The following is a 17,997-nucleotide window of genomic DNA, read 5'->3' as shown; positions in this document are numbered from 1 at the left end:
GGATAGTCTGTGGTTCTACATGTCAGGGTTTCCCCTGTCTCCCTGGCCTTGGGGTCCCCAAGGAAGGATTCATGTGTCTTCCTCTTTTCTTGCTTTTAGGTGGTGGAATAATCGTAGTGAACATTTAACGCATGTTTGCAAATGGTTCTAAGTCAAGTAGTTTGCATATAATTATGGTCCTGATGGGAAAACACTTTGGAAAAACAACTAGTGATACAATGCAAGTCCTGCTCAGGTTACATAGCATATGCTAAGCACTGAGGAAACACACACAGTCTTTAGTGAACAAGGTAGGGAATGCTCCAGGGAGCCAATTTAGAATGTGACTTAAGGCGAGCGTGGCTTTTCGTGTCTCTTTCTTTTGGCAAGTGTGTTGAGTAGCGGTGGTCTCTAGAATTCTCTGTAAGCCCACTGCCTGCCTGGGGTGGCCACCTTGCACAGGTCTGGACGAGGTGGGTGTCCAGAGAAGGGTGTGTTGGGTGTTCTGACCCAGTGCGAGGCTTGGTGGTGCTCGGCTAGACGGTGCACCACGGATAACTGAGCAGTGTGAGCCGTGGAGCATGGGAAGGGCACAAGCGGGGAGGGAGGGAGAATCCTACAATTCATGGATGGAGAGATCAGGAAGAATAAAAAAGAAATTGTGGATGATCCACTTAAGAGACAAGTGGCTCCTAAATATAGAGCTGTCTCTATGATTCATGGTTTGGATCGCCTTTGAGGTGGTAAGTCAGGGGGAGGGGCCCTCGGTAGGAATAATTTGAGGGTACTTGAGATTTAGACCTTTGGATCTGAGCACTAGGTAGTGAGTGGGCGCTCAGGTTATGTTTTCCTTCAAATTGAACATCTTCTCGTTATTTAACCTGTGTATGTTAATGTCTGTGTGAATCTGGTTTCTGGCTTAAGTCAGTCCCCAGCCTCTCCTCATACATGGAGAGGGGCCACAGCTTGGGGTCTGTTGGCGTGGCCCACACATGGCCATCGGTGGAGAAGGCTGGCTCCACTAGCTCTAGAGCGGAAGTCGAAGGCAGTCTTGGTCCGGTTGGTTCTGGCTTTCCTACAGACAGCTGTTTGTCTTTCCACAGTTGTTGTCAGTCTTTTGTTTCGGTTGTAATTACCTTCATATTGATCTGAATTCACTCATCAAATCAGACCTGAAGAGTAAAATCATTTGAAAAATTATTTTAAAAATATCTATTTTAATGGGAGAATTCATCCAAGCCAACAGATGGGGACAAGTACCTACCCACACGATCGTTTGGCCACAATTGTTGGTATTTCCAGGGACCGCATATTTGAATGGGCGACACCCTGGCATGCAAACACAAGACCCACATGCCTACATTGTGCGTTGATGCCAGTCTCTGGGCACGTGCTCTCAGTGTGCCTTTTAAGCTGCCAACCCCAGGAATATATATTTAAGTTAGACTGAGTTGAGTAATTATAATAAAATGGCCTATAGCGTGAGCTGGAGTATATTCAAGATGTCTGTCATCCTTCTATTACCTCGGGTAAATAACTGATTGACCTTTTTGGGGCTCTGATACTTTACTAATCAGAACCTGAAATCTGTATAACAACACTTCATTTACTTGATAGACAAAAGAACAATTGCACTTGAAGTAATGTGATTTCTAAATAGACACTGCCTGTCAAAAATAAATGCATTAGAAGTAAAATGTAGCTCAAGGAGACAATTAGCAAACAGAGGTGACACCGTAAACAGGTGCACCCATTATTCCCAAAGCTTGTGGCAATATATTCGCGTCTTTTAGAGTGATGGAAGATCATGTGACGGTTTGGTGAATTATCTATCGGTATCATCTGACTGATGAAGCCTCTGCTGTTGCAGATCATTTAAAAATGCATCTCACAAATTACATGGTAGCTGGGAAAAATGCAGGGGGTTTTTTTTGTTTGTTTTTTTTTAAAGAACAATGCTTTTCTAAAGCTATGTGCTAGATACGTAATTTTTTATTTGAAAAGATGGAGACCATTTCATTATGCTGGGTATACAGTCGGTTAAGGTTGTGCAAATTCATTACAATGTTTGTTAATGTATAAAACATTTTCCATTCTGGTTTTAGTGACATTGGATTTTTTTTTTTTTTTTTTTTATAATGTGCTGTTTCTGAAACATCTGCCATCGCTTGTTACCTGTGGGCAGAGGAGAGACAATATACTCTTTCTAAGAATGTTTATAAAATCTTTACCAAAATGGAAAGGCTTGGAAGATAAGAAGGAAAGGAGATTTTTTTCTTTTCTGTGAATTGTTAGGTTTGAATTTTCTGGAATAGGAACTTTACCATGAGACAGGCCACGGGGCCTTTCACTGGCTGCTTGGTGGGATAGGCTAAGAAGGACTAGATTTTCTCAGGCCTCTCTGTCCCGCTTCAGTGGGCTGTGCCCTCAGAGTCACACTCCTGGAGACTTTCCTCGTTATTTATTTATTTATTTATTTATTTTTGCGGTACGCAGGCCTCTCACTGTTGCGGCCTCTCCCATTGTGGAGCACAGGCTCCGGACGCGCAGGCTCAGTGGCCATGGCTCATGTGCCCAGCCGCTCCGCGGCATGTGGGATCTTCCCGGACTGGGGCACGAACCTGCGTCCCCTGCATCGGCAGGCGGACTCTCAACCACTGCGCCACCAGGGAAGCCCTCCTCATTATTTTTCATCTGTCACCTTTGCTTCTTTTGTTTGTTTTTTTTGCTATAGCATGCGGAATACTTGAGGGACCCATGGCTTTGGCAGTTACTGTTTCTTCTCGTTACTAATTCTTCTTGTTACTATAAAATCACAGGAAAACAGTGTGAAGTACTTTGTGTGGCCTCCAAATCGGTGTGGCCTCCAAATCGGTACACCCTTGAATTTTCTTTTTTTTTTTTTTTGCTGTACACGGGCCTCTCACTGTTGTGGCCTCTCCCGTTGCGGAGCACAGGCTCCTGACACGCAGGCTCAGCGGCCATGGTTCATGGGCGCAGTCGCTCCGCGGCATGTGGGATCTTCCCGGACCGGGGCACGAACCCGTGTCCCCTGCATCGGCAGGCGGACTCTCAACCACTGCGCCACCAGGGAAGCCCCGCCCTTGAATTTTCATGGCCTTCTCCAGAATAACCAGTAGCGGGAGCTAAACTTAATATGGATTGAGAGGTGACAGTTCCATAGAATAGCAGCATTTTGATGGCACCCTATGCCCAGATGACACCACAGTTCTGTTGAATTTTTGAGACACTCTCCACATTCCGGCTGGTTTCCGGGTGGGAGGTGGCATATGCCCACTCAGCACCTCTGTCTGACTCCTCATATCCTTTTCAGTACTTTCTGAGGCATTCATTCAAGTTTCTGTCTTGGAGATGAAGAAGCAAGGATGAGACTTTGGGGGCTGCCCCGCCTGAGGAGTGGAAATAGTTTGGGCAGCTCCTTTCCCTTGCTGTCCAGAAGATGGGCTCTGAGAGGGGGTGCAGGCCTGGCTGACCTACTCTGCTCTGGAGACACAAGTCAGTTCGTCTTGTGAGTTGAGCCAACGAGAAAACCACGAGATGTGGTACACACAGAAGTACAAACGGGCCAGCCAGTGGGGTTTGTGCCAAGTGCCCAGCGCTCTTCTCCAAGGACTGCCCGAGCAGCCTCTGTGGGAAGCTTTTGGACATCAACTCATCAGAGAAGTGGTGGCCAGAAGGCTTCTGAAGGATCCGAAATCTCTAAGCACTGGAGAGGTTTCCTGATTTGCAGACATGGAAATCCTCCAGCCAGGAAAGAGCAGTTCCCTATGCTTCCTCAAAGCTGTTCTTTCTCTTTTCCCTTTGTTTTTCCTTTTAAATTAATAGACTTTCTTAGTTTTAGGTATACAGGAAAATTGAGCGCAAAGTATAGTCCTTCCCCACATTTTCTCCGATTGTGTTAGTGTGGTACGTTTGTTACAGTTGATGAGCCAACACTGATGTATTATTATCAACTAAAGCCCATAGTTTACATTAAGGGATCACTTTTCATGCTGTACATTCTATGGGTTTAGACAAATGTATACACTATTAGAGTTTCATATAGAATAATTCCACTGACCTAAAATGCCCTGTGCTTCACCTGGTCATCTCTGCCTCCCCCAAACCCTGACAACCACTGATCATTTTACTGTCTCCTTTGTTTTGCCTTTTCTAGAAAGCTGTAGACTTGGAATCATACAGTAAGAATCATACTTTTAAAACTAGCTTCTTTCTCTTAGCAATATGTCTTTATGGTTCTGCTATGTCATTTTGTGGCTTGATAGCTCTTTTCTTTTTATGGCTGAGTACTATTCCACTGTCTGGATGTGCCACAGATTGTCCATTCTCTTATTGAGAGACATCTTGGTTGATTATGCATTTTGGCAATTATGAATAAAGCTGTTATAAACATCTGTGTGTTGGTTTTTGTGTGGATGTGTTTTCAACTCTTCTGGGTAAATACCAAGGAACATGACTGGTGGATTGTATGGGAAGAGTCTGTTTAGCTTTGTAAGAAACCACCAAACTGTCAAAGTGGCTGTACCATTTTGCCTTCTCACTAGCAATGAATGAGGGTTCCTGTTCTATAGCTTTGCCTTTGGTGGTGTCATAGTTTTGGATTTTAGTCATTCTAATAAGTGATGGTATCTCATTATTGTTTTAATTTGCTTTTCCTTAATGACATATGATGTCCAGCATCTTACGTGCTTCTTTGCATCTGTAGATCTCCTTTGGTGAGGCATCCAGATATTTTTGCCCATTTTAAGTGGGCCGTTTGCTTTTTATTGTTGAGTTGTAAGAGTTTTTTTAATATTTTGGACACCAGTCTTTTATCAGATATGTTTTTAGCTGAGATTTTCTCCCAGTCTATGGCTTGTCTTATTCTCTTAATGTTTTCCCTTTGTAACACCTGTGGGAACTCAGCTATGTCAGCCAGTAGCCTATATTCTCATAGGGCCAAACAGAGTCATCTTACATTTGGGACATGAGGTTTTAGGACACGTGAAATCAAAGATGCACATGCGGTATGTCTTCATCTATGGTCATGAACTCACACACACACACACACACACACACACACACAGACATGCACGGAAAAGAATAGAAAGAAATACACCAAAATATCGACAACAATCCTACCAGCTGATAGAATTATGTTATTTTTTCTTTGTAGTATCTCGATGTTGCAAATTTTCTAGAAGTGAGCACATATTACTTGAATAACCAGTTTTATAAAACTAAAAGTAAATGAACTGAAAAAGGCAACACCTGTAAAGGAGATCCCACAATGGTTCAGGAAGAACTTGTGTAACTTTGATTTTGATTTCAGAGAATATCTATGGAACCAACATTTCAAGTGACATTGATGATGATACATTTTCTCTAAAACCCTGCTTCAGAAAACAAGTGAATTTTTATGATGGCGAAATTCGGCTGTCAGAAGGCCTGATTTTTTGCTCAGGCTGAAATCGGCACTGTACAGTATAAACATAATGCAAGCCACACATGCGAACCTGTATACAGCTTTATATTTTCTATAAGGGAAAAGAATATAAAAAAAGAATGTGTATATACACACACACACACACACACACACACATATATATATATATAACTGAATCACTTTGCTGTACAGCAGAAATTAACACAACATTGTAAATCAACTAAACTTCAATTAAAAAATAAATAAAATAAAATAGAAACAAAACAAGACAAAAAATGTTTTCTAATAGCCACATTAAAAATGGTAGAAAGAAACAGGGGAAATTGATTTTAAGACTAAATTTTGTTTAATTCAGTGTATCCAAAATATTATCATTTCAACATGTAAAAAGTGTAAAGATATAAATGAAACATTTTACATTTTTCCAAAAGTGATGTGTATTCTAGGCTTACAGCACACCTCACTTTGGGCTGGTGCATGTCACGTGCTCGGGAGGAACTTGTGGTCAGAGGCTGCCAAGCTGGACAGCGCAGCTGTTTGTGATGGCTGAATATTCAGGCATCATTTACCAGGCAGAGTACAGAGTACCTGAACAGCAACATCACTCGCAGAAAGTATAGAGGAAAGAGAAAACAGGCACTTTGTGTTTTCCAGTTCTTTCACATTTTTTCTTCAAGATAAGCTACTTCATAGATACCTTGTGATCTGATGATGGTATGAAATGTCTTCTGTAAAGGGATAAATATTTTTAATACATGTGGTGACACAATATACCAGAAAGCGTTTACAATTCAGGGGACTTTTTTTTTTTTTTTTTTTTTTGGCAGTACGCGGGCCTCTCACTGTTGTGGCCTCTCCCGTTGCGGAGCACAGGCTCTGGACGCGAGGCTCAGCTGCCATGGCTCACGGGCCTAACCTCTCCGAGGCATGTGGGATCCTCCCGACCGGGGTGCGAACCTGTGTCCCCTGCATCGGCAGGCGGACTCTCAACCACTGCGCCACCAGGGAAGCCCCAAAAATTTGGGCGACTTTTTTTCTTCTTTTACATACCTCCTACTCTGGGGGACACAGTTGTCTCAAATTTGCCATCCTGTAGAATCTTTTTTTTTTTTTTTTGAATTTTTGAATTTTATTTTATTTTTTATACAGCAGGTTCTTATTAGTTATCTATTTTATACATATTCGTGTATATATGTCAGTCCCAATCATCTTATAGAATCTTGAGCTGATGTGGGATCTGCCTTCTCATGGATGGGATGAGACTGGGGCCAAGTTGGGCAAAGACATAGGGGTGAGGGTTAGGTACTGGCTCTCAGAGAAAACAGCCTCCAGGAAGAGCTGGGGTGCCATCCTGCACCGGTTCAGGCTCTGGGACTCCACCAGCGTGGCAGCTTGGCACCATGTCCAGTGACGCAGGCCTTGAGCCTTGTGGGAAGTGCATGCATCTGGTCTGTGCCTCCTAGCCTGAGCACACTAGCCTAGAGGACAGGTTCTCCTTCTCTGCCTTGCCCTGGGTCGGAATCTCCCACCTTGGGGTGAGGCGTAGGAATCCATGTGCAGAATGGTGCCAAGGCGTGGGTGTGCTCCTGAGGGCATGTGGGGCCATGGGTGTCTCTGACTAGTGGACACCAGGCAAGCTTGGCTGCTTTGGAGACGGGGCTCTCCAAGACCACGGGGGAGAGATGTTGTCTGGTACTGGGAGACAGTGGGGCACAGTGGCTCCCATGGTCATGAGCTCTTAACCTTGGGCAAATTACTTCGTGCCTAGTGCCTCAGTTTCCCATCGGTAAATGAACATGATAATGGTACCCACCTCACTGGGTTGTCATGAGGGTCAATATTGTCATGAGGGACTCTGGCTGGCACATGGTAAGTGCTCAGTACATGTCAGTTGTCCGTCTTACGAGTTCAGGAATGGTTAGGTCAGTGAACAAGTCCCTTCAGAAGTGGTGTGTGTGTGTGTGTGTGTGTGTGTGTGTGTGTGTGTGTGTGAACGTATTCCGGCCGTTTCCTGGACTGTATTTCTTTAAGGGCTCATGCACTCCTGTCTCCTTCCTGCACCATCAGCCTGGACTGAATCGCCAGCAAGGATCTCTTCCTTCTCCCTTCACTTTCCCTCTTTCCTTTTCTCCTTCTCAGGGCTGTTTTGACTATGAATTAATTGTAGGTTGGGGGACTTGCAAGCAAAAATCAAAGCCAATAAACTTCAAAAGGATGGGGAGGACCAGGGCCACCGGGGGAGTGCAGAGGCTGACAGGGGCTCTTGGGACTGCGGGGTAATGTGGTGGGGGCTTTCCATGTCCCTTCAAAGGGGACACCAAGTGTTTCAGATTGTCACTTAAAAGCTCAGATGCGAAACTTTGGAAATCTGGGTGAGAGGCAATGGTTTCCAAAACAGCTATTTTTATCTTTTGCCAGCAAGCATGAGCCCAGTGGAACGTAAAGTTAAACTTGGAATTTCTTGGCAAGGGTTAATAATCAATGTAGATCTCCTAACAAAGGAGATGCTGCCTTATTATACTGGGAAAGTTTTTTTTCTTAACTGTCAGTGAAGCAGTACTAATTATTACTCCAGTGTAAATGAGGTCATTTCCTATTAAGAGAACAAAATGCTTAGCCTCGCCTTGCCAATTCATACCAACTATTTTTCACACATACTCAGCTTTTTAGTTTTTTTCTAAATTTTGATAAAATCCATTCATTTGTATTAGAAAAGTGTAAACCATCGCAATAATAGTTGCCCATGATTACCCAGATGAGCTTTTGTAATGTGTGGGTTGTTTGAATACCATGTGTTAGCTATGGAACAATTAGGCAGCTGAATGGATCTTTAAAACAATCAGATACTTTTATCTCACTGAAAAAATACATTCCTTGGATGTGTACTGTTAAACCGTAAATTCCGGGGAACATTAAACTCACGTCACGAGGAGAACTTTCGGATATATGTTGATCAAGGACAAAAAGACATCCAAATATCTTGTCTTCATGTTTTCATTTTTTTATGCAAGCAAAAAGATTTAAGGAATATTGTAGCAAACAAAGGGTAATTGTTTTAGCCCAGATGTTGCTTTTGCACAACAAGCAGGTTACAATGTTCCCACAGAGCTGATGAGCCCAATCAGGGAAATGATTAAAAATTGATTTTGTCCCTGTAATTACAGTATGTAAACTACTTAGCTTGGATTGCAAAGGAAGTGATTTTCTAATTACGTATATACTCTGGTGTCTAATGATTGGTTTTTTGAAGTAATGAAGAGAGAGCACTAACGACTCCTTGGTGTTCTGTTGTTTAAGAAAGACCATCTTTAGAGTAAGCAGCAACAGACAAAGAGTTTAAATTGAATTTTCAACACTGTTAATGTGCACATGGATTTGTTTATTAAAGAGACAGGGAAGTAATTTGATTGGCTCTGAGCATCTTGGCTTTTTTTCATGCTAAAGCATGTAAAAATACATGCACCGGGTCGCAAGCTGATGGGAAGAGCCTCTCCACTCCTCTTTTATCATCCCAGCGCCCGGGCTGATATCGCGGGCTCTCAGGTTCCTGTGAGCGTCTGATGTCTGTGTATCCTGAAAGCATTTAGATCGAACAGGTATCAAATAGCTTCTCCATCAAAGTTACCTTTGTTTTAAAATGAAAGAAGAGGCTTCCTTTGGAAGCATGTCTGGGCAGCCCAACGCACTCCGTGTTATAATATTTCAGTTGTGTCCTGTGATGCTGGGCTCTGCATCAGGGTGGCAACTGCCACCCCCCACCCCAAATGTACGTGCACAAACACACAGACACATGCACACACACTCACACAGGTGCCAGCCCTGTATGTGGAGGCCCGACTGAGGTGGGTTAGTTGTGGGACCCCATGGGGTGGGCTGATGGGGTTTAGGAAAGAGCTGGCTGAGTTCCGAGCGTTCCTCCACTGCTGTGAGACACTTTGTGGCTGTTGAATAACAGCTCCTCAAGCACCTGTTCTGGCAGAAGTTAGAAGAGGGCAGTGGCTCCAAGGTGACCCCGAGAGCAAGCGTGTGGTGAGGCCAACAGATCAGGACACACTGCCATTGAAAAGATCTTTTGTTACTCATAGTTCTTAAGGGGAGGGGGCATGCCATGCCATGCAGTGCTGCCCAGGGGAGCATCAGGGTTGGTCAGGAAGAAGAAGGAGCGAGGGGAAATGCGGTTTCTGAGAGAAAGGTGCGGCAAGGCAGGGTAAGCAGACTTAGGATTGGCTAGTCAGATAATTTTAGTAGGCTCCGGGGCTCCGGGGCTGTCTCGGGTTGTCTGGTACCTGACCCTGAGGCAACTAGGGCAGGGGGACAGTGGTCCAGAGTGTGAGAGCCTGATACAGAAGGTTGTTGGGGCATGGGCTCTGGATTGGTTCGTTTGCAAATGAAAGATGTGCTCCCAGGGGAGTCATTTGCTATCTCTGGGAATTGGCTAGTTCTGGGAGCGGCTGTCCCTGCAGGGTCATCAAGACCCCACATGTCAAAGCATCAGAAACATATGGTTACTGCACCTGAGCCCTGGGTAAGGGCTGATTTGGGAGTGGTGATCTGTGCCACCAGAGTGGCGGGCCAGGATGAGCACAGGGTGACTCTGGGCCCCCGTTATACCTGACGTCCTACTTGGCAAGTCTCACTGGCTGCACACAAAAGGCATCCTGAATCTGCTTGCTTCTCCCCATCACTGCGGCTCTCAGCCCAGGTCAGGTCAGCCTCCTCTCTCACCTGGACAGCTGCAGCAGCCTCCCCAGTGCTCTGCGTGCCTCCACTCTGGTCCCCTCTTGCCTGTTCTCCCCACAGCAGCCAGAGTGATTCTTGCACAATGTAAATCAGATCGTGTTATTCCCTTGCTCAAAACCCACCAATGGCTCAGAATAAAGTCCATATTTCTTACCGTGCCTGCTGAGGTATTTGGATCCTAAATAGCCCACCCTGTCCCATTTTCCCGTGCACTGTCCATGCCCTGGCTCCGTGGGTAACACACCAGCTCCGTCCTACACCATGGCCTTTGCATTCACTGTTTGCTCTGCTTATAAAATTCTTCCCCAGCTGTTCACAGGGCTCACTCCCTTACTTCTTTCTGGTCCCTTGTCAATGTCACTTTTTTAGCGAGGTCTCCTCTGATTACCTTATCTAAGGTAGTCTCTGTCACTGTTCGTCATTTCCCCAGCTTTATTTTTTCTTCTTAGAACTTATTATTCGCTAACATTATATTTTAATTGTCACTGCTCACTAAGACATAAGTTTCGCACAAGCAGAAATATTGCATACCACCGGGTCCCTGGAAGCTAGAAGTTAGGAGATGCGGGGGGCACTTGACAGGTGAGGGGTGAATGAGGGACTCAGTCCCTGAGGCTTTTCCCAGGTAGCTTTCCTCACCAGGAAGCCTCTCCTGTTGGGAACTTATGGGGGTGGTGAGGGCTGTCACTGGGGCTGTGTTCATCCCTCAGAGTCTCGGAGAAGGAAAGCGCGAATCACTCAGTGCTTTGGAATGGAACTTCCAGGTCCATTCAGAGGAGCCACCGTGTTTTGGGCAGGGTCCTTGTCCCTAGCGGGTCTGGAGAGAATATTAAGTACTGAGCTGGGAGGGGCACCCAGACGCTCGGAAAGGGTGATGTAACCCCAGCTAGTGTCCCTTGGAGAAGAGGCTCGAGCACCCCTCTGTGTGCCCCTCCAGATGGAGGAGAGCCCGCTGCCCAGGAGAGCAGGTTCAGAGGTCTTGGCCCTGGACGACTGGGGTGTAATGTTCAGACAGCTCCAGACATGTCTCCTGTTAGCTGCACCCTTTTCCAGACAGAGGGCTGAAGGAGTTCTGCTGTCTCTGTCTCTGAATCCTTCTTTCCTAACTCTTGTCTGGAAGGAAAGCAGTTGATCTCCACTCCCATCTGCCCCGGACTGCCCAGACTCCTCAGCAGACAGCTCTGCTTCTGCTGCTGAGCCTCCAAGTGACCCCTGAGGAGGGTGATGCTGTCTCTCTAGGAATATACTCCGTCTCCTGCAGGGGAGCCTCTGGAGCAGAACGGGGACCAGGGGAGGGGTGATGTGAACCAGCCCTTCCTTCTTCCTTCCATCCTCCTTTTGCTTCCCTCCATCTCTACTACTTCCCTCCCTCCCTCCCTTCTTTTCCTTCCTCTATCCATCTCCATCCCTCATCTATCCTATTGTCCTTCCACCTTCCCCTACTCCCTCCATCCTTCCTTTCCCTCTTTACTTCCTTCCCTCCCTCGCACTCTCCCTTCCACCCCTCCACACAACATTTACTGAGCTCCGAGCCCTCTGCCAGAAGTTAGGGACTAGAAGGTGAATGGGACGTAGCCCTTTCCCCATGTGCTGTGGGGTGACCTAGGGACTCCCCTCAGCTTGCTGCCTGGTGCTTTGTACCGGGCCCTCAGCAAATGGTAACTCTTGTTGTCACTTGTATGACTTTCCAGTTGTCATGGTGTAGGGTGGGCGACAGGTGTGTAATGACCACGGGAAGGCAACATGTTTGCCTAGAGGAAGGATCTTTTGTGGTCAACTCGGGGCTCATTACAGAGGCACTGTTGATGGGGAGTGTGTGGCATCTTTGTTCATCTCCTGACTCGCCAACGGCCTCTTCCCTCAGCGCCTTTGTGCCTGAGTATGGGAGGCTGGGCTCTTGGCATGCCAAGGTTTCCCTGGCTCTGCTCAGAGCTGCCTTGTCTCCCCTGGGAGAATTCATGAGGGAGGGGCATGCCTTGTCCCCTAGTGGGGGCCCAGCGGATTCACAGGGATGCCGCAGTGCGGGCCCACTGTGTGCCAGGACGGGCAAGAGCTGCCTGGACCACCTCCCACTTTTTTCCATCTCTGTCCCCCATGTCTTCCTGTCCTCTCCACCCCACTCCAAAGTCCCTCTCTCAGAGCTTTCCATCCCCTCTCCTCCCCTCCCCTTCCTCAGAGGGGCCTTGGAAGTGCCTCAGGCTATAAGCAATCCCTCCTTCCCCAGACCCCCTCAGTGCTCCCTGCTTTCTCTCTCCTGCCTCTCCAAGTTGCAGCCACCCTGCACTCCTTGCTACAGCCCCATGTCAGGATCTCTGAACCTTTGCCTTCCCCTTACCTCCAGCCCTGTCTCCCTCGAGGCCCTGCCTGCAACTGCTGAAGGGCTCAGCTCGCATGCCCTCCCTCCCTCCTTGGTGCCCCTCCGTTGGCCCCCTCTTGGCAGGCTCCCTGGCCCGCCAGACTCTTCACACGGTGGGCCATTTCTGGATCCCATGGCAGATCCGCTTGCCTTTGGCCAACCCCAGGGCTTGGCACACAGAAGGTCTGAGCCACTGACGGAACAGGTCTCCTAAACTCATTCGCTCCCTGGGGCTGGTGGCTGAGAATGACTGCATGTGGGCCTTCCCTGCGTTTTAAAGGGGAGGCAGGGTTTATCAATGTAGTGGATGGGATTTCAGGCATTTTTTGGGGGAGGTGGTTGCTACCCAAACCCCCTTGACTCATGCCATGCTTTTCGCTGCCTTTGTGATCTGCCCCCTCCCTCCCCTCCTCTGATCTGGTGGTACCTGCACCAAACTGGACTTCTGGGCAGTGTCTCCTGGGTGGCGCCCCTGCCCTGGCTCCTCACTGTGGGGTCCCTGTGGAAGGCAGGGATGGGGGGGGCCTCAAGTCAGGGACCTTTTTCTGGTTATGTTACTGCATTATCTCTCAGTGCGAGTTACTTACTTGCACCAGAAGAGCTGTTACTGCGCTGCCATCTTCCTTCCTCCCCATCCGAATCAAGAACATCAGTGTCTGATGTGGTCACCTTTGCCCGACTTGCAGTGACTGTAATGACATCAGACATCAGGAGCCCCTCCTATTTCGACTGGCTCACAAAGGCACAAATGGCACTAACTAGATTTCCCTTCCTGACGTTCCCATTCCAGCAGGAAGCTTGTTAGGCAAAACTTCCCGGGCAGGTGGCCACCTTTGGGCAACCCCCTAAGCACTCGGGGGACCCCTTACAAGAGCACAGCTCCAACACAGCCTCAGGGCTGTGCTGGGGCCTCGAGTGATTGAGGACCCCAGGCAGATTGCAGGAGCCGGAGGTCTGATCAGTGGTGTGAAGCCAGAGGACAAGCAGGGGTGGGACTTGCCCAGTGAAGTCTCCCCGTGTTCTCCCTGTCACTGGAATTTACAAGGCTTCTAAGTGAACAGCCCCTGGAGAATAGTCCTCAAATTTTGCAAGCCATGAGCTTGGATATAAAATCTAAGTCTGTCCTCCACCTCCTGCTAAGCGTTAGGAGCCTTGTGAGAAAATTAAATCTTCGTGAAGCCACGTCGGGTGCCGGACGCCTGTTCCTCTCCGCTCTGGTAGAACCTAGGAAAGCATAGCATTGAGCGCATGTTTTACATTGCCTAGAGTTTCATGTTGAGTGACACAGAAAAAACAAAATGCAGAAGATAATCTGATTGAGGAGAGAGAGAGACTTGTAATCTCTGTCCTCGTTACAGATGGTTGAGATGTAGACTTTTGCTTTCTGTCTCAAGATAGGCAGGTAGGGCTTCCCTGGTGGTGCAGTGGTTGAGAGTCCGCCTGCCGATGCAGGGGACACGGGTTCGTGCCCCGGTCCGGGAAGATCCCACATGCCGCGGAGTGGCTGGGCCCGTGAGCCATGGCCGCTGAGCCTGCGCGTCCGGAGCCTGTGCTCCGCAATGGGAGAGGCCACAACAGTGAGAGGCCCTCGTACCGAAAAAAAAAAAAAAAAAAAAAAAAAAAAGATAGGCAGGTAGAAATTTGTTTACAAATAGCGGTGTCCCTGTTACACTTTGAGAAAACACTTCTAGCACACACTCAGCAAACACCTTTTTGGTTGCCAGAAATCAATCTTGGAGTTGGATAGAGTGTTGAAATCCGTGGTTTGATGTTCAAATACCTTGGTCTGGGGCTGCCACCACGTGCTCTCCGAATGCATCTTCTGATGCATTTGCAGACACATCCTTAAATCTCTACCGGAATTCTACTTCTACAATATCAGAATGTACAATTTTTCAAGAGGGAATGTTTGCTTGCCCTATTAAGTCCTTTCTGTAACATGGTAAAACAAATTTGATTCTGCACTGCACTGGCTCCAAGCTGGAGATCTCAGACTGAGGCTTGGCCTTGATCACCCCAACTGACGCTCTAGAACCACTGTGGTGGGCATCTCGGCTTTCCCTCTGGGCCCCTGTGTCATCCTGCTGCTTTTCTGGTCTTGGTTCAGAGAGAGGACTTTGATGACACACAACACTCCTGACCCCTGGGTCAGTTGCAGATTCCTGGTCTGGACCCATTGAAAGCTGCTCTGGCCACTGAACCAGGCATAGCCAATTGAAATTTGGGCGAAATTGTGTGTGGTCTACTGTAGGGGGCTCCTTAAATTAGGGAGCGAAAAAGAACCCCTGAGTACCTTCTCAGTTCCTCACTTTTAGAATTCCAGAGAGAGAGGGAGGGAAAGAGAGATAGAGAGAGAGGAGGGGGGCCTTACGTGCTCTTATTTCTTCTTCCATCCCACCTAGAGAAGAGATGGTTAGATGCCCCACCCCATTCTCTTTATGCAGGTGGCAATTTCCCATTAAAAGAAGCTGAGCAGCTGCATAGCACAGGGAGATCAGCTCCGTGCTTTGTGACCACCTAGAGGGGTGGGACAGGGAGGGTAGGAGGGAGACGCAAGAGGGAGGGGTTATGGGGATATATGTATACATATAGCTGATTCACTTTGTTATACAGCAGCAACTAACACAACAATGTAAAGCAATTATACTCCAATAAAGATGTTAAAAAAATAAAAGGTTGAATTAGACTATGTAAAAAAAAAAAAAAAAAAGAAGCTGAGCAAATTTGGTTTATTGCAGCAAAGGTCACATAGTTTCCAGTTTTAAAATTGCTCAATGAATTGGGGCAGTGGGGGCTATTGAATGTTTTTGACTCTCTCAACTAACCCAGCAAATTGTTACCTTGGCTGAATGCTGTCTACCTGTCTTATTGGAGTCGATGTGTCCGACACTGAGAATTTCTAACAGGTCTTATCTTTGCAGTTCCTGACCACCACGGCTTTAAGAATATCCACCAGCTACAAGGGAGCTCCGTTGCTTTCAGACTTGCCCGGTAAGGAACATTGTTTTGTAGTTTGTTGAAGTGGTGTCTGCCTGTGTCTTGTCGGGGAGCCAGACTGCCCTCTTTGGGTTGTGGGTCCCTGTGCTGGATAAGAGTTCTCCCAGCTACTCCCTTGCCTCTTTGGACAGAGGCTGGGCTTTGGAGAAGCTTCCAGATTCAGAGGTCTCTGGGATCCAGCATGGGCCCCAGGTCTTCTGGGTGTGATGACTATGTGATGTCAACATGTGCTCAGAAGTTCTCAGATTGGGGTCACAGATGGGGCAAAGCCCTGCAAGGTTGGCTTATCGCTGTCTTGTGTGACATCCTGGAGGGTCGCTGTCTGCTGGCTGGCAGCGGGAACGAGAGCTGGTGAGCTGGTGGGACGGCTGCCCAAAGCCAGGCAGCCCCTCCAAGCACCGCCCAGGGCCTGTCTCCCCACCACTCAGCATGTGGTTCTGCGGCTTGGCCCAGTCTTGGAGGAAACCTGTCTCCGAGTGGCTCCGTGCCTGTCACCTCAATCAGACACAAGATCATGAACTCAGTCATGGAGTGTTTTCCCCACACTGAAGCTAAAAACTTAACATAAGAAGGGGCAGCGCTCGTATTTGATGTCTGCAACCTCCTCCTCGGAGGCTGCCCCTGATATCTCTGTAAACTCACCCTCAGATCTAATTAGCCAAACCCACCATCTCCTGACCATGGGCCTCAGAGGTCACTACATAAACCGGGGAAATTGATAGTGGAATTACACACTTAGAAATTAATTTTGCCTTGTACTGAATATATATTTTTATTGCGACTTTATCTTGTTGAAAAAGTGCTTACTTCTGATTTTGTGGATATTACTGACCGTGGATTACTTTTATTTTGGTTTTTACACAACAGTTATGTTAGAAATTTGCTGTTTTATTCTTACCTTCTTAGTAAAAATCCTTTTATCACACAATGGGTAATTTATATCCATTACCAGGCCTTTCAATCCTTTTCAGTGGGGCTGTCAGCGCCGTTGGCACAGTAATGATTAATGTGATCTAATAATAGTGTGCCATTATATTACCTTAGTAAAACATGTACCAACATCCTATTCGGATCTACCAAATTCATAGCTTCCTATAATATTTTTGTTGAAAGACAGGATTACTATTTTTCAAAGCTGATTTTTTCCCCTTTAACATATTTAATGAAATTCACAATTCTTTGCCTTAGTAATCCGGGCATTTGATTGGGCTCGGTGGGTGAATTTGACAGCTGTAGGCACTGTTGTGATTTGTCAGGGAGAGGCTGGACAGTCCCAGAGATCGGCCAGAGAGATTATTGTGTTTTTGTTGGGCCTGGGTTGTTTTGCCTTGAAGAAAAAAATGGCTGGATTTCCAGTCCCTTCTGACGTGTAATAAGGAAAGTGTGTTTTAGATCGAAAGGCAAAAGAGCAAGTAATTTGGCTCAAAGACTCCTCTCTTTCCTGCCCTGTTTTTTCCTCTCTTGTCACCTGCCTCGGTCTGCTGGTGAACAGGACGGGCCGCACAGCCAGTGGGAGCAGCTTCAGACCCGGTTCCCGGAAATGCTCCTTCTCGACGCATCCTTTTTTCTTGTAGCTTTGGCTCAGCTTCTCAGGAGCTGAGATGGGGTTTCTCAGCCGGGCACTGCTGACATTCTGGGCTGGGTAATTCTTTGCTGTGGGGCCACCCTGTGCAAGGTAGGATGTTTACAGCATCCCTGGCCTCTGCCCATTGGGTATCAGTTATGAATCCCTTTCCCCCGTTGTGACAACCAAAAATGTCTCCTGAAATTACCAAATGTCTCCTGGGAGGCACAATTGTCCCTGCTTGAGAACCACTGGTCTAGTGTGATAGGAATATAAGCAGATTTTTTTGCAGTGTGGGGGGAATTCCAGTTGGAGTTCCAGAGTTTCCCGGTGCTTCCTGGGACATCTTTGGCTGTGGGAGAAAAGATATGTGGATGACGGGTACACACTGCATCCTTTTCCTGGCTGAAATGCAGCCCTCTTACTTCTTTCTCCCCCCGACTCTGTCACAGAACCTGGCCTGAATGAGGGCCTGAATCTTAGCTTCTTCCACTTAAATCCCATTATAATCATGCTTGTGATTGATAACATTCCACCTTTTCAAAGATCTTTAAAATCTGTGTCAACCAAGGATGACATTATTGTAGTGCCGGTGAGATGTATTCAAACAATTACACACTCAGATCGAAGTGGGAAGGTTTGTCCTTCTATGCTCGTGCCTCTGTGATGTGGCTTTCACTAGCACCTCAGCCCCCATGGCCCCAGAAACCTTCAGCAGGAAAATGCACGGGAAGAAACAGGTTTTGCCCTTGTTACCACTCAGCTCTGAAAGCAGCTTGAACATTTGGGCTTCTTAAGGCTAGAAGCTGGGGGACGAAGGTGAGGTTGTCGAGCGCAGGGGAGAGAGAGAGAGGGAAAAAGAGAGAAAAAGAGGGTGAGGGAGGGAGAGAGAGAGAGATCCTCGTTTTTGATTCA

General features: G+C 47.1%; 1 protein-coding gene across 6 annotated transcripts in view; it reads left to right on the top strand.

Annotated features, from left to right (window-relative positions):
* ZNF536 (zinc finger protein 536) overlaps nucleotides 1-17,997 on the top strand; it is a 418,725-nt gene that overhangs the window by 38,868 nt on the left and 361,860 nt on the right. For all 6 annotated transcript variants that reach the window (XM_067717883.1, XM_067717885.1, XM_067717882.1 and 3 more), the window contains exon 2: nucleotides 15,443-15,512. The gene's annotated coding sequence lies outside the window, so the exon portion shown is untranslated. The remainder of the gene's footprint in view (nucleotides 1-15,442; nucleotides 15,513-17,997) is intronic.

This window comes from Pseudorca crassidens, chromosome 20 (assembly GCF_039906515.1).
Source record: "Pseudorca crassidens isolate mPseCra1 chromosome 20, mPseCra1.hap1, whole genome shotgun sequence".
Classification (NCBI taxonomy): domain Eukaryota; kingdom Metazoa; phylum Chordata; class Mammalia; order Artiodactyla; family Delphinidae; genus Pseudorca; species Pseudorca crassidens.
This window is presented reverse-complemented; position numbering and strand designations above follow the sequence as displayed.